The following is a 13,863-nucleotide window of genomic DNA, read 5'->3' as shown; positions in this document are numbered from 1 at the left end:
TGGGTCAAGGAGGAGAAGGTACCCTCCATGGAGCGGGGAGTGTAGGGGACAGGGAAGGGAGAATAGGGGACCCTCCATGGAGGGGGCAGGGCTATGGGGAAGGGATACAGGGAACCCTCTAAGGATGGGCTGGGCAGCGAGGAGAGGGGACACTGCATGAAGAAGGGAGGGCAGGGGAAGTGGGGGCCCTTCATGCAGGAGACAGGGCAGTGGAGCAGGGGACCCACCATGGAGGGAAGAGGACAGAGAGTGAAGAGACCCTCCATGGAGGTTATAGCTAAAGAGGAGATGGGACCCTCCGTGGAGGTAACAGGGCAGGGAGGAGAAAGGACCCTCCAAGGAAGGGAAGGATAGTGGGCATGGGTGCTCTATATGGAGGGAGAAGGGCAGGGGGTTTGGGGAACAGGGAACTCTCCATTGATGGGGCAGGGCAGTGGGGACTGGCAACATGGGACCCTCCAAGGATTGGCTTGTCAGAGAGGAGAGGGGACTCTCCATGGAGGAGGGAGGGCAGGGAAAGTGGGGACCTTCATGGAGTGGACTGGGCAGAGAGGAGAGGGGACTCTCCTTGGAGAGGACAAGGCAGGGAGGAGAAGGCACCCTCCATGGAGAGGGCAGAGCAGAGGAAAAGGGAACCCTCCGTGGATGGGACAGGGCAGGGGGGAGAGGGCATACTCCTTGGAGTGGACTGGGTATGGAGGAGAGGGGACCCTCCAGGGAGGGGGCAGGGCAGTGGTGACAGGGAAACCTCCATAGAGGCTACAGAACAGGTGGGGCAGGGAACCCTCCATGGAGGGGGCAGGGCTCGAGGCGGGGGGGCTGGCCAGGGAACCCAACAGGGATGTGTCAGACAGGGAGTAGAGGGGACCCTCCTTGGAGGCGGTAGAGCAGAGGAACAGGAAACCCTCCATGGATGGGACAGGGCAGGGGGGAGAGGGCACACTCCATGGAGGGGACAGGGCAGGGAGGAGAGGGGACTCTTCATAGAGGGTAGAGGGAAGGAGACAGGGAAACCTTCATGGAGGGGGCAGGGCAGGGGGACAGGGAAACCTTCAGAAAGGAGTTAGAGCTGGGGGACAGGAACTGCACTTGCAGGGATGGAATAGTGGGTACAGCAAACCCTCCATGCAGTGGGGAGGACAGGAAGGAAGGGAACCCCAATTATAGGGGGCAGGACAGGGAGGAGAGGGGAGACCAGGAACCATCTATGGGGAGGGGGCAGGGCAGTTGGACAGGTAATCCCCATGCAGAGGGTAGGGCAGGAGGAAAGGGAACCTCACTTTGAGAGGGCAGGGCACAGAGGACACAGAACTATCCATTGAGAGGGCTGGGCAGGGGGACAGGGATCCCAACTTTAGGGGGAGAGGCAAGGAGGAGAAGGTACCCTCCATGGATGGGGCATGGCAGGGGTGTAGAGAACCCCACTTTGAGGAGGAGGGTCAGGGAGGAAGATTTCCTTCGTGGAGGGGGCACGGCAGGGGGACAGAGAACCTCACTTTGAGGGGGCAAGCAGTGGAGAAAGGGAGCCCCGGTTTGAGGGAGAAGGGCATGGAGGAGACAGAATCCTTCATGGAGGGACAGGGCATGCATGAGAGGGAACAGGGAACCCTCCATGGAGAGGAGAGGCTGGGGGGATAGGGAAGCCTACTTTGAGACAGCAAGGATTTTAGCACAGGTCCTGAAATAGATGGCAGGGCACGGGGGAGAGGGCATCATCCAGGGAGGTAGCAGGGCAGGGAGGACAAAGGACCCCACATAGTCCGAGCAAGATAGGGGGGTTAGTTCACCATCCATGGAGGGGCCAGGGAAGGGGGGACATGGGAGTAGAGATAGGTAACAGGAGAAACAGACCCCTCCATGGAGAGTTCCCTGTTCCCCATGGTGGAGCCCTTGCCCCCAGCCCTGCCCCTTGGCAGCATTCCCTCTCATACCTGTCCATCGGCCCCTCCCCTGGTCCCCTGACCCTGCTGCCCTGCCTTCCCATGGAGGGGCTGCTGTCTCTCCTGCTCTGACCACTCTGTGGTTGGTCCCCTTATCCCTCTGCCCTTTCCCTCCATGCAGGGTCTTCTGTTTCCCTGCCCTGACCCCTCACTCACAGGCATCTGAAGGGCATATGCTCTGGTCTGTCCAGTGTTCATCTCTCCTGCCTCCAGGCCGAATGTCCACTCTCTGTACCTGAAGCATATTCTCACCTTCTTCATCTGTCTAAATCCTACCCGTGCTCTCAAGACACATCTCAAATATCATTTCAAATGTCAAATCACAAGCAGGGGAAGGGGGGTGGAGGGTGGGGGCTGGGAAGTTGGGGGTGAAGGATGGGAGGTGTGGGGTGTGGGGTGCGTGATGGGGGGGCGGTGGGGGGTAGGGTTGGGGGTAAGAGTGGGAGGTGGGGGTGAGGGGTAGTATTGGGGGATGAGAGCTGGCGGGAGGGGAGTTGGGGTGGCAGATGGGGGCTGTGCATTGGGGATGTGGTGAGGCAGATGGGGGCTGGGTGTGTGGGGTGTGGGGTGGCAGGTGGGGTGGCGTGTGGGGAGTAGGGGGTAAGGTTGGTGGGTGACAGGTAGGGGAGGGAGAAGAGGGCATAGGGGGGATAAATGGTGATAGAAGGAGACTTGACCTGAAGCCAGTGAGCACACAATGCGATATACAAATGATGCATTATAGAATTGCACACCTGACCTATGCAATTTTATTAATGAATGTCATCCAAATAAGGTTGATTAAAAATAAATAAAAGGTGGGTCTTTTGAGGTTGATTAGGTTATGAGGGTGGAGCCCTCGTGAATAGGATTAATACCCTTTTCAAAGATATCCCATGCCAGACTTATCAGGAGATGCTTTTATATGTTATATGTCTAACCACTATTTTGTACACTTGAAACTAATATTGAATGTCATCCCTAATTGAAAAAAAATTAAAGAAGTAATTTTTAATAAAAATGAAAATGCAAATCAGAGTGATCTTTAAAAAATATAAATCAGATCATTACACTCTGTGCCTAAAAGCCTTAAGTGCTCCAGCAGGGGTCAGCTCTCCAGAAAGAATCATGCCTGTGAGGGTGTTACACTGCTGGGAGAGGAATGCCCTGTCTTCTTCCTCCAGTAGCTCCCTTCACTGCTCTGGTGATGTGTGGCACTGGTGCAGGGCAGAACTGTGCTTCCTTGAGAGTGAGCTAAGCATCACTTTGGCTGCTTAGTTATAGTGTGGGAGCAGACACACAGAAAATAAATTTAAGCCTTAAAAGTTCTCACAGCATTTCAACCCTCCAAACGGACCTCTATCCTCCCTTCCCTACACTCCAGCCAGCCTGGCTCACCCAGCCTTGAGGAAAGAAGTCAGGGACAGTGCTGCCCGGGAAGCCAGTGAGCATGCATCTGGTCGGAAGTCTGGAGAGAGCTCCAGTTCTCTTAGGACAGAAATGGAGGGATGAATCTGCTGAAATCAGCCACCCATGAGGGGATTCTACTTTTCACTACGTGATGGCTGGATTGCACCTGCATGATCCCACCATGCTCTCGCTCCCCTGTGGGGATCCACGAGTCATCTACAACAGGAAGCAGCTCTCTGGCCTTTGAGAATCCACAGACCTTCTGCAAAGCCCTTAAGCTCACACAGCTGATCTCAGACTACAGATTCCAGACACCTTCAATCCTGGGAAGCAGCCTCTTTTGACTTTTTCATTCTCCTCCTACAAACAATGCCAGGTCTGCGTCTTCTGTACACTGCTCAAGGATGTGTGAGGACCCAGCGGGTGGCAGCTGGACGTGGTATACCCTGGGACATTTGCTGAGTGGCCTCAGACCCAACACTGACACTGAGCTTGAACCTGCATCCATCTGGTGAGCACCACTCACCTCTACCTGGGGACTCCCTGAGAACCTCCCTCATGCAACTTGAGTGCTTCCAGAGACTCTTTCATTAACTGAGACAAACAGGCACCTGGCAGATGGAGGCAGACAGGGAGGCAGAACATGGTGTGCTCTGGGGCTTTTGCTGACGTGCCCCCAGGCTCAATGCTAGTCAAAGCCAGCTTTGGTGCCCTGCTTGGACCTTCCTGTGCTCACTGGGCCTCAGCAGAGGCTGTCACAAATTGTGAATTGCTTTGTAGATGCAAAGAGTTTGCCCTGGGAGAGTCACATCAAGCATCTGACATTGTTCAGCACCAGAGTCCCTCCCAGGAAGCCCCAGGAACAACAAGCCGATAGCCAGCTTCAGAGCACATCAGAGAAGGATACAATTAGCCTCAGAAGCGGCAGATCCAAAGAGAGATCTAGGCAGGCACCAGACCCCGCTGAGATGAATTGCGCTCCACGTGGTCAACACCTGTCAGCAGCTCATACACTACACTGTAGGCAGGGTACACTGTGGTCACAGCCAACTAGCCTGAGCATCGAATCACTACATGAATGGGCCAACAGCCATCAAGCATCAACTGCCACAGGAAGGTTCACATAACACACACGGGACATCCCTGGAGCACTCAACTCAGATGATCAAGAAGAAATTGCCACTGGGTTCCACAGGACTCCTACTACACGAAGCCACACTACCAAGACCTGGATTTTAATACAAAGAAAGAAACACACAGAGGCAGTCAAAATGCAAAGAAACATGCCCCAAATTTAAGAACAGGGGACACATCCAGAAAAAATGCTAAACAAAGTGAGGCAAGCAATATTTCAGATAGTTAATTTAAGTTAGGTGAAGAATGGATGAAATCATTGGGAACTTGAAAACTGATAGTAGGCATGAAAAAGAACATTTAAGCCATATAAAAGATCCAGTCAGAAATAAAGAGTAAAATCTTTGAAATGAAGAATACACTAGAGAAAATAAATAATTTGATTAAGGAGAGAATCAAATTAGTGATTTGGAAGACAAGGTCACAGAAGACAAAAGCAGCAAAAAGAAAAAAGAACTTTTAAAAATGAGGAATGTTTAGGGGACTTTTGGGACAACATGAAACATTAACAACATCCACATTATAGGAGTACAAGGACAAAAGAAAGGTTAAGGGACTACACCATATTAAAAGAAATAATGACCGAACACTTCCCTAACCTGGTGAAGGAAGAGACACACGTCCAGGAAGCACAGAGTCCCAAACAAGATGAACCCAAAAAGGCTTGACACCAGGACACATCATCATGACAATGACAAAGATTAAAGACAGGACATCTTAAAAGCAACAAAAGAAAGACGGTCAGTTACCTACAAGGGAGCTCCCATAAGACTGTCAGCTTATTTCTCTACAAAAACATACCAGGCCAGTAGGGATTGGCACAAAATATTCAAAATAATGACAAGCTAGGACCTTCAACCAAGACTACTTTACCCAGTAAGGCTGTCATTTAAAATTGATGGAGAAATAAAGAGCTTCCCAGACAAGAAACAGCAAAAGAAGTGTGTTACCACCAAACCATTAGTATAAGAACTATCAAGAAGGAATAAAAGGGAAACAGAGTTAAAAGAATAAAACATATCTACAAATAATCACTTTAAATGTAAGTGGCTTGACTGCTGCAATTAAAAGACATGGTAGCTGAATCGATAAGAAATCAAGAACCATATATATGCAGTCAACAAGAGACCTATCTCAGAATGAAAGACATACAGACAAAAAGCAAGGGGATGGCAAAAGGTATTTCATGCAAATACAAATGAAAAATAAACCGGGGAGGTAAACCTAGAGCTGACAAAAGAGACTTTAAAACAAAGGCTACATTGAGCGATAAGAATGGACACCACAGAATGATAAAGAGAGCAATCCAACAAGAGGATATAACCCTTGCAAACATGTATTTCTTCAACATAAGAGCAAGTAAATGTGTAAATCAAATCCTGATGTACATAAATGGAGAGTTCAACAATAATACAGACGTAGTAGGGGATTTGAACAATCCCACTGGCATCAATGGCTGGATCTTCCACACAGAAAATCAAGAAGCAAAGAGTGGCCTGGTGCTGGACTCTGCAGCAGCAGCAGCACATATAGTAAACCTGGAATGATGCAGAGGAGATTAGGGTGGCCCCTGCGCAAGGGTGACACTCAAATCAGTGAAGCGTTCCCTTCCCCCTAGCGTGTGACATGCTCCCCTGGCTCCCCTAGGCTCCCCTGGCTCCCCTGGGCTGGGGCCCCTGCGGGTGGGGGTGGAGGGAGATGGGCGGGGGCTGGGGGGGGGAGGGAGACGGGCGGGGGCTGGGGGGGGAGGGAGAAGGCGGGGGGGAGACTTGGGCCCTTACCTCCTCCTGGGCTGGGGTCCCTGTGGGTGGGGGCGGAGGGAGATGGGCAGGGGCTGGGGGGGGAGGGAGATGGGTGGGGGCTGGGGGGGGAGGGAGAAGGTGGGGGGGGAAGACTTGTGCACTGCCTCACCCTTGCACAGGGCGGCCTCACACCTAGTCTTTAAAAAAAAAAAAAAGAGTGGACTGAAATAACACAATAGATCAAATGGATTTAATTGGTATCTTCAGAGCATTTTCACCCTGAAGCAGTAGAATATACATTCTTTTTAAGTGGACGTGCAACATTATCTAGATAGACCACATGTTAGGGCACAAAAACAGTCTCAGTAAATTTAAGAAGATTGAAATCATATCAAGAATCTTTTCTGATCATAACTGTATAAAACTAGAAGTCAATTAGAAAAAACTGACCTACAAGTGATCTATTACTGAACTGTACACACCTAAAACCACCCATGCCCCAATAAATTTATTAACAGAGATAAAAGCAATGAAAAGCAAAAATGAATAAATAAATAAAAATTTGGGGATACATGGTGGTGAGAATTGCATGTCAATATACTTGATGTATACTTAAATGTGGTTAAAACTCTAAATCTTATATTTATTTGACCACAATAAAAATTAGTAATTATAGGATTAAAAAGAAAAAGAAAAAACTATAAAACACAGAAAGTCTTGGAGGCTAATTAACATGTTACTAAACAATGAATAGATAACAATGAGATCAAGGAAATAATGAAATAATACCTTGAAACACATGGAAATGAGAACACAACAATCCTAACGCTATGGAGCACAGGATAAGCAGTCCTAAGAGGAAAATTCCTAACATTACAGGCCTACCTCAAGAAACAAGAAAAATCTGAAATACATCATCTAACTTGACACTTAGAGGAACTAGTGCAAAAGAAAAACAAAGACACCATAAAGTGAGAAGAATAAAGAAAATAATAAAGATCAGAGCAGAAATAAACAAAGCAGTAAAAAACAAACATGAGATCAATGAAGCTAAGGCCATTGTGTGTCAGTGGTTAGAGATGTGGTCCACGGAACAAAGGATCATGCGTTCGATTCCCAGTCAAAGGTATGTACCTGGGTTGCAGGTTCACCCCTGCCACCTGTTGAGGTGTACATGTGTGTGAGACAACCATTTGATGTGTGTGTCTCACACTGATGTCTCTCTCTCTCTCTCTCTCTCTCTCTCTCTCTCTCTCTCTCTCTCTCTCCTCTCTTTCTCCCTTCTTACCTCCCTCCCTCCCTCCCTCCCACATCTCTAAAAAAAAAAATTCATTGGACAATATATACTAGGTGAGAATTAAAAGAAAAAATAACTTCTCAACAAACGCAGGTGCTGGACTGAATGGCTTCACAGTGCATTTCATCAAACAGTCAGAGAAGAACTAGCACCTGTTCTCCTCAAACTCACCCGAAACACTCAAGACAGGGGAAGCCTCCCAAGCTCATTTTATGCGTGCAGCATTCTCCTAATCCCAAACCAGAATAAGACTTTATAAAGAAAAAAAATTATAGGCTAATATCCCTGATGAATGTAGATGCTAAAATCCTCAACCAAATATTGGCAAACTGGATCCAGTAATACATTTAAAAGATTACACATCAGGATGAAGTGGGATTTATTCCAGGGATGAAAGCTTGGTACAGTATCTACACATAAAAAACATGATACATCGTAAACAAAATAAAGAATCAAATTCACATGATTACAACAATAGATGCAGAAAGCATTCACCAAAACACAATACCTATTCATTATAACAACTCTCAGTGAAATGTGAATAAAGGGAATTCACCTGAATATAATAAAGATCATGAAGAAAGAAGAAAGAAAGAAAGAAAGAAAGAAAGAAAGAAAGAAAGAAAGAAAGAAAGAAAGAAAGAAAGAAAGAAAGAGAGTTAGAAAGAAGGAAAGAAAGAAGTGGAAGAAAGAAGAAAGTGAAAGAAAGGAAGGAAGACAGGAAGAAGTTGAAGAAGATACAAATTAATAAAAGCACATATGGTGTTCAAAGATAGGAAGAATTAACAACGTTCAAATGTCCAATGACGTAATTCAGAGAGCTACAACAAATATCACAAAAATTTATATGGAAGTACAAAAAAAACACAAAAACACCAAAAAACCCAACACACACACACACACACACACACACACACACACACACACAAACAAAACAAACAATAAAACGAAACCAATAGAGTAATCTTGAGAAAGAAGAACAAAGTGGGAGGAATCATGCTACCTGATAACAAACTATACTACGAGGCCATAGTAATAAATATAGTATGGTACTGGCATAAAACAGACATAAAGATCTGTGGAACAGAACAAAAAGTCCAGAAATAAACCCATACATTTATGGTCAATTAATATTTGACAAAGGACACAAGAATATACAATGTGGTAAAGATAGTCCACTCAAAAAATGCTATTGGGAAAATTGGGCACATAAGTGGAAAAATAAATCAATGCAGACTACCTTCTTACACCATATTGAAGAATAAACGCAGAATGGATTAAAAACTTGAAAGTGACATTTGAAACCGTAAAACTTCTAGATGAAAATAAAGGCAATAAATTTTCATAGAAATATTTGTTATTCTGATATATCTATTTGGGCAACAGAAGCAAAAGAAAAACTAAACAAATGGGACTACATCAATCTAAAAAGTTGTTGGACAGCAAAGGAAACCACCAAGAAAATGAAAAGACAACCCACTGAAGGGGAGAACATATTTGCCAATGATACATCTGATAAGGGTTTAATATCCAAAAATTCATGAAGAACTTAAAAAACTCAACATCATAACAAAATTAAACAATCCAATTTAAAAATGAGCAAAGAACCTAAACAGACACCTCTCCAGCGAGGACCTGCAGATGATTATTACACAAAATGATGCTGAGCATCACTAGTCATTACAGAAATGGAAATTAAAGTCACAGTGAGGTATCACCTCCCATCTGTCAGAATGGCTATCATCAATAAATCAATAAAAATCAAGTGCTGGTGAATATGTGGAGAAAAGAGAACTCTCGTGTACTCTTGGTGGGAATGCAGATTGGTGCAACCACTGTGGTAAGCAGTATGAAGTTACCTCAAAAATTAAAAATAGAACTGCTTTATGACCTAACATTTCCACTTCTGAGAATATCTCTGCAGAAACCTGAAACACTGATCGGAAAGGATATATGCAATGCTATGTTCACTGCAGCATTACTTACAATAGCAAAGATTTCACAGCAGCCCAAGTGCCCAACAGCAGATAAGTGGAGAAAAGGCTGTGGTACATTAACACAACGGAATACGACTCACCCACACACACAAAAAGGAAATGAAGGAAATCTTACCTTTGACAACAGCATGGATGGAGCCGGTGAGTATTATGCTAAGTGAAGTGAAGTAAGCCAGTCAGAGAAATACAAGTTCCTTATGGTTTCACTTATATGTGGAATCTAATGAACAAAATAAACTACAATCAAAATAGAAACAGACTCATAGGTGCAGAAAACTGACTGAATACTGTCAGAGGGGAGGAGGTTGGGGGACTAGGGGGAAAAGGTGAAGGGATTAAGCAAAGAAAAGACTTATAGACACAGACAGCAGTTTGGTGATTATCACAGAGAGAGGGGTGTGTGTAGAAGAGGGCTTAGAAAGGATAAATTGTGATGGAAGGAGACCTGACCTGGGGTAAGAGGGGAGGGAGGTGAGATACATAATTCAACATACAGGTGATGTATTACAGAACTGTATACCTGAAAGCTACATGATTTCATTACCAATCTCACCCCAATATATTCAATTTAGAAAAATAGGCCATTGTGGCACATGCTACAACCTGGATGGACCCTGAAGACATGATGCTCAATGAAATAAGCCAGTCACAAAAGGACAAACAGTGTGTGATCCCACTCACATGAGGTCCCTAGAGCCATCAGAGTCATAGAGGTAAGATGGAGGGTACCAGTAATGGGGGAGTGGATGCAGAGTTGTTGTTTAGTGGGGACAGAGCTTCAGTTGGAGAAGATGAGAACAGTGATGGAGCCGATGGTGGTAACGGCAGCACAACAAAATGATTGTTAAGTTGAGTTAAGGACCACTTAACAGCACTGGACTGTGCTCTGAAAAATAGTTAAAATGGTAAATTTCATTGTGTATATATTACTGTGATAATAATATACCAAAAAAAAAAAATAGAAGGCTCTGTCCTGGGTGTGGGAGAATCAGGTAGAGCTGTTTTCTATCGGCCCTACATGGGCAGTTGGGTCACTGTCAATATCCTGCTGTGAGATTTTTGTAAGATATTATTGAGAGAAACCAGGTCAGATTCCATGGGCTACCTCTGTGTTCTCTCTTATAAATAATGGAATCTACAATTATATTTTTAAAAGGTTAAAAACTAAAAGGGGTGACAACCAGATTTGGTTGTCTTGCCCCAGGGAATCTGGTCCAGCAGGTCCACTTGGGGTCAGGGCTGAGTATAAGGAATTGCCCACAGGAACTGGTGGTCAGTGGGATTGAGGGCCACCATCCAGACCAGTGACCTACACAGCTAAGTTCTCATCCCATCATGAAGCTTCCACAGCTTTTAATATAGCTGCTGTGTCTCAGCCACCTCTAATGCGATCACTCGGGGGAACAGCTCCTTCACTGTGCCACCTGGTTTCTTAAAGGAGCTTCAAACCTTTTAACCATCTCACAAAACACAACACAGGTAGTGCAATCCTCCCACAGTGACCCTCTGCTTCATTAAACCACATCCACCAAGTGACAAGGATGGGCCTTTTGTGCCATTCCAGGAACGCTGGGCCAGGGTCTCATCGACAGAGCAGATTCACTTCTCCGTGCCTTGGTTGGGACCTGGGTACAGGGCCCAGGAGTGACGCAACCCAAGGACAAGGATGAAGGAAGGCAGCATTGTCCTTGGAAGCAGGTGCCTTTTAATCATCTACAGATCTCAACTGTAGAAAAGATACCTATGCCCTGTTAAAGGTCAGGAAAGATAAATAGTTTTTCTCTTTGTACTCGACAGAGTGGTGCTCAAAATGAACTAAAAATAATACCCTGTCTTCATATGCTCTCTCCTTCCTTAGATGGCTCCAATTTTCCTGTCAACTTGAATGCGAGATGGAAGAAGTAATGCTGGTGGATGAAATCAACACATCCCTATTTTAAGGGGTGAAACGTAGATGAGAGACGGAGTGTCACTCATTAAAGGTTTGGTACTTACTCTGTGGTCAAGTAGGGAGTTTGTAATTGTCCATCCAAACCTGTACCATTAGGGTAATAATGTAGGGCTGTCATGAAGGCCTTTTCAGTGTCTGTACACCATAAAATCTTGCTCTTTTTGGTCCATGATGTGGGCCAGGGAGCCACCAAAGCTCATCCTCTGCACGCAGTGACTCAGGGCTCCAGGGCTCCCCTGGCTTGTGGATTTAGCTGGCAATGAGCACAGCTCAATGGTGTAGAGGTCGGACAGACGAGTGGTGTCAGGATGGCCTGGGAGCAGCCACTCATGGCTATCCTTGCCTCTGGCCAGAGCTCATTCACATGGTGAGAGAGGCTCAGAAATGCAGAACAGCACAAACTCCTTGCTACTTGGCACACAGGGCAGCACACTCACCCTCTTGTTCCTTTACCTGTGCAGCCAGCCAACTCAGTCACCTTCAGGAAGAACATCCAGAAAGAATAATAAAATGAAAGTACCTCATGCCAATCCACATAGCACTTCCAAGTACTAAGAGTAAAAACTCACTGTCCATGCATTTCTACAGAAAGGCTACTTGCTGTCCAGACCCATATTCTTGCTCTTTTTTCTTCTTCTCAAAAGAAGAAAACACATCATTCTGGAGCCATCGAGATGGAGCAGATCAATGGCCAGCTGTCCACCCAGTGATGTCAACCATGGTCTCAGAGAGAATAGTATCTGCGGACTCCAGAGAGAGCAGCAGTGGGCTGAGTGGGGAGAGAATTGAGAACTTGACCAGTGACCAGCACGGTGGTGAGCTGATTTGTCTTGAAGGCAGTGAGTCTTAGCACTGCTCTGTGCGCAGGACGGGAATGACTCAGAGAAGACTGGACCAGGGGCCTGTTGGAGCCAGAGTGGCGGCTGCCCTAGACCCTTCCCCCTTCTCCCCTGTCCGGGCCCTGGACTCCAAAGTATTGTGGTGACTCCTGATTATTTTTCTTCTTTTTCTCTTGCCAGTTTTCCTTAAAAACCATCCTGTTATATGAAGCTTCTACACAGCTCATGAGTGGAGAGGAGTGTAAGGTTCTGAGAGAACCAGAGCTTCTAGCAGAAGAACCAGTAAGGTGGCTGAAATCCAGGGAGAGAGGAGCTGTGGGTGAGCTGGACCCTCACAGAGCACACCCTGGAGGCCAGCATAGGCTCTGCGCATGCTGATGCTGAGGTCACCCCCAGAGCTGCTGAGACACAAGTGACTCTGAACTTCATATGCTCCACAGCCTTACACAGGGGGCTCTCACCTCTGACACTCCATGGTGGGAAGACAGACTGTGGAGCCCCGTCCAGCAGGGGCAGCACATCCATCACCAGCCTCATGTGAAGTCTGGAAGGAGAAAGGATCTGCATGTGAACAGGCACAGGGCTCAAGTGCAAGGGGCCAGGGCAGTAGAGCCCCAGCCTGCAGACCCACCACACCCTGCACTTTAGTTCCAAGTACAAGCTCTTTTTTGCAATGGTAACAATTGTAGATTTGACTTTGAAGAAAAAATAACCCAAATTACATTAGAGATTTCAATTTTGGTTTGTCACATCTTCAGTACATGTTAGCTGAACCCATTGTGGTAGTCATTTCACAATGTAGGTGAATCAAACCATCCTTTTGTCTGCCTTAAACTTATACAGTGGTGTATATTGATTATTTCTCAATAAAGCTGGGAAAAATAAACAGTGCCTTAATAAACAGGAAAAAAGTGGTTATAGATGCAGTGGAATGAAAACACCATAACTAAGAGAAAACAAATCAGGATACACACATTAGAATTGGATCATCTTGCCCTGGAGGCGTGCTCACTGGTTGAGCCTTGATCTATGAACCAGGAGGTCATACATGGAGTCCCTGTCAGAGTGCATGGGTCTCCATCCTTAGTAGGGGGCATGTAGGATGCAGGTGATGAATGATTCGTTCTCATCATTCATATTACTACCTCTCTCTCTCCCTCTCCTTTCCTCTCTGAAGTCAATACAACATATATTTATATAAATGAATTAATAGTATCACCTTAAAAAGGTATCTAGATATATAAATGTACGAAAGACAAAAGGGAATACTTTGAAATGTTGACAGTGGTTAACCTTGGATAGTGGAAAGAAGTGATTTCCTTTACTTTATACTATTCTTTTTAAAATTCTAATGATCCTATATTATTTTGATAATGAAAAAAATCTTCTAAAAAACATTTAAGTAACTTTTTTTGGTGTAAAATGCAGTTTGCATCCATGTTCAGTGACCATCCACTTATCTTTGAGAAGCTTAAAAAGTGCTTTGGGTTGTGAAATATCCTTTAAAATGCATTCTTGCACTCCAACAGCTCTTGAATGAGAACACTGGGCTTTGGAGATGCTGGGTCTGCTTG

At 45.7% G+C, this 13,863-nt stretch overlaps 2 non-coding genes across 2 annotated transcripts; both read left to right on the top strand.

Moving 5' to 3' along the window:
• Positions 1 to 3,016: 3,016 nt before the first annotated feature.
• Positions 3,017 to 3,219, top strand: LOC132214057 (small nucleolar RNA SNORA74). The gene has a single exon (XR_009448156.1). It is a non-coding gene; the product is annotated as a small nucleolar RNA SNORA74 (small nucleolar RNA).
• A 2,754-nt stretch (positions 3,220 to 5,973) lies between these two features.
• LOC132214001 (U6 spliceosomal RNA) lies at positions 5,974 to 6,078 on the top strand. The gene has a single exon (XR_009448109.1). It is a non-coding gene; the product is annotated as a U6 spliceosomal RNA (small nuclear RNA).
• Positions 6,079 to 13,863: the final 7,785 nt, after the last annotated feature.

The sequence above is a fragment of the Myotis daubentonii genome, chromosome 12 (assembly GCF_963259705.1).
Source record: "Myotis daubentonii chromosome 12, mMyoDau2.1, whole genome shotgun sequence".
Classification (NCBI taxonomy): Eukaryota; Metazoa; Chordata; class Mammalia; order Chiroptera; family Vespertilionidae; genus Myotis; species Myotis daubentonii.
Note: the sequence above shows the minus strand (reverse complement) of the source record. Positions and strands in the feature narration are given on the sequence as shown.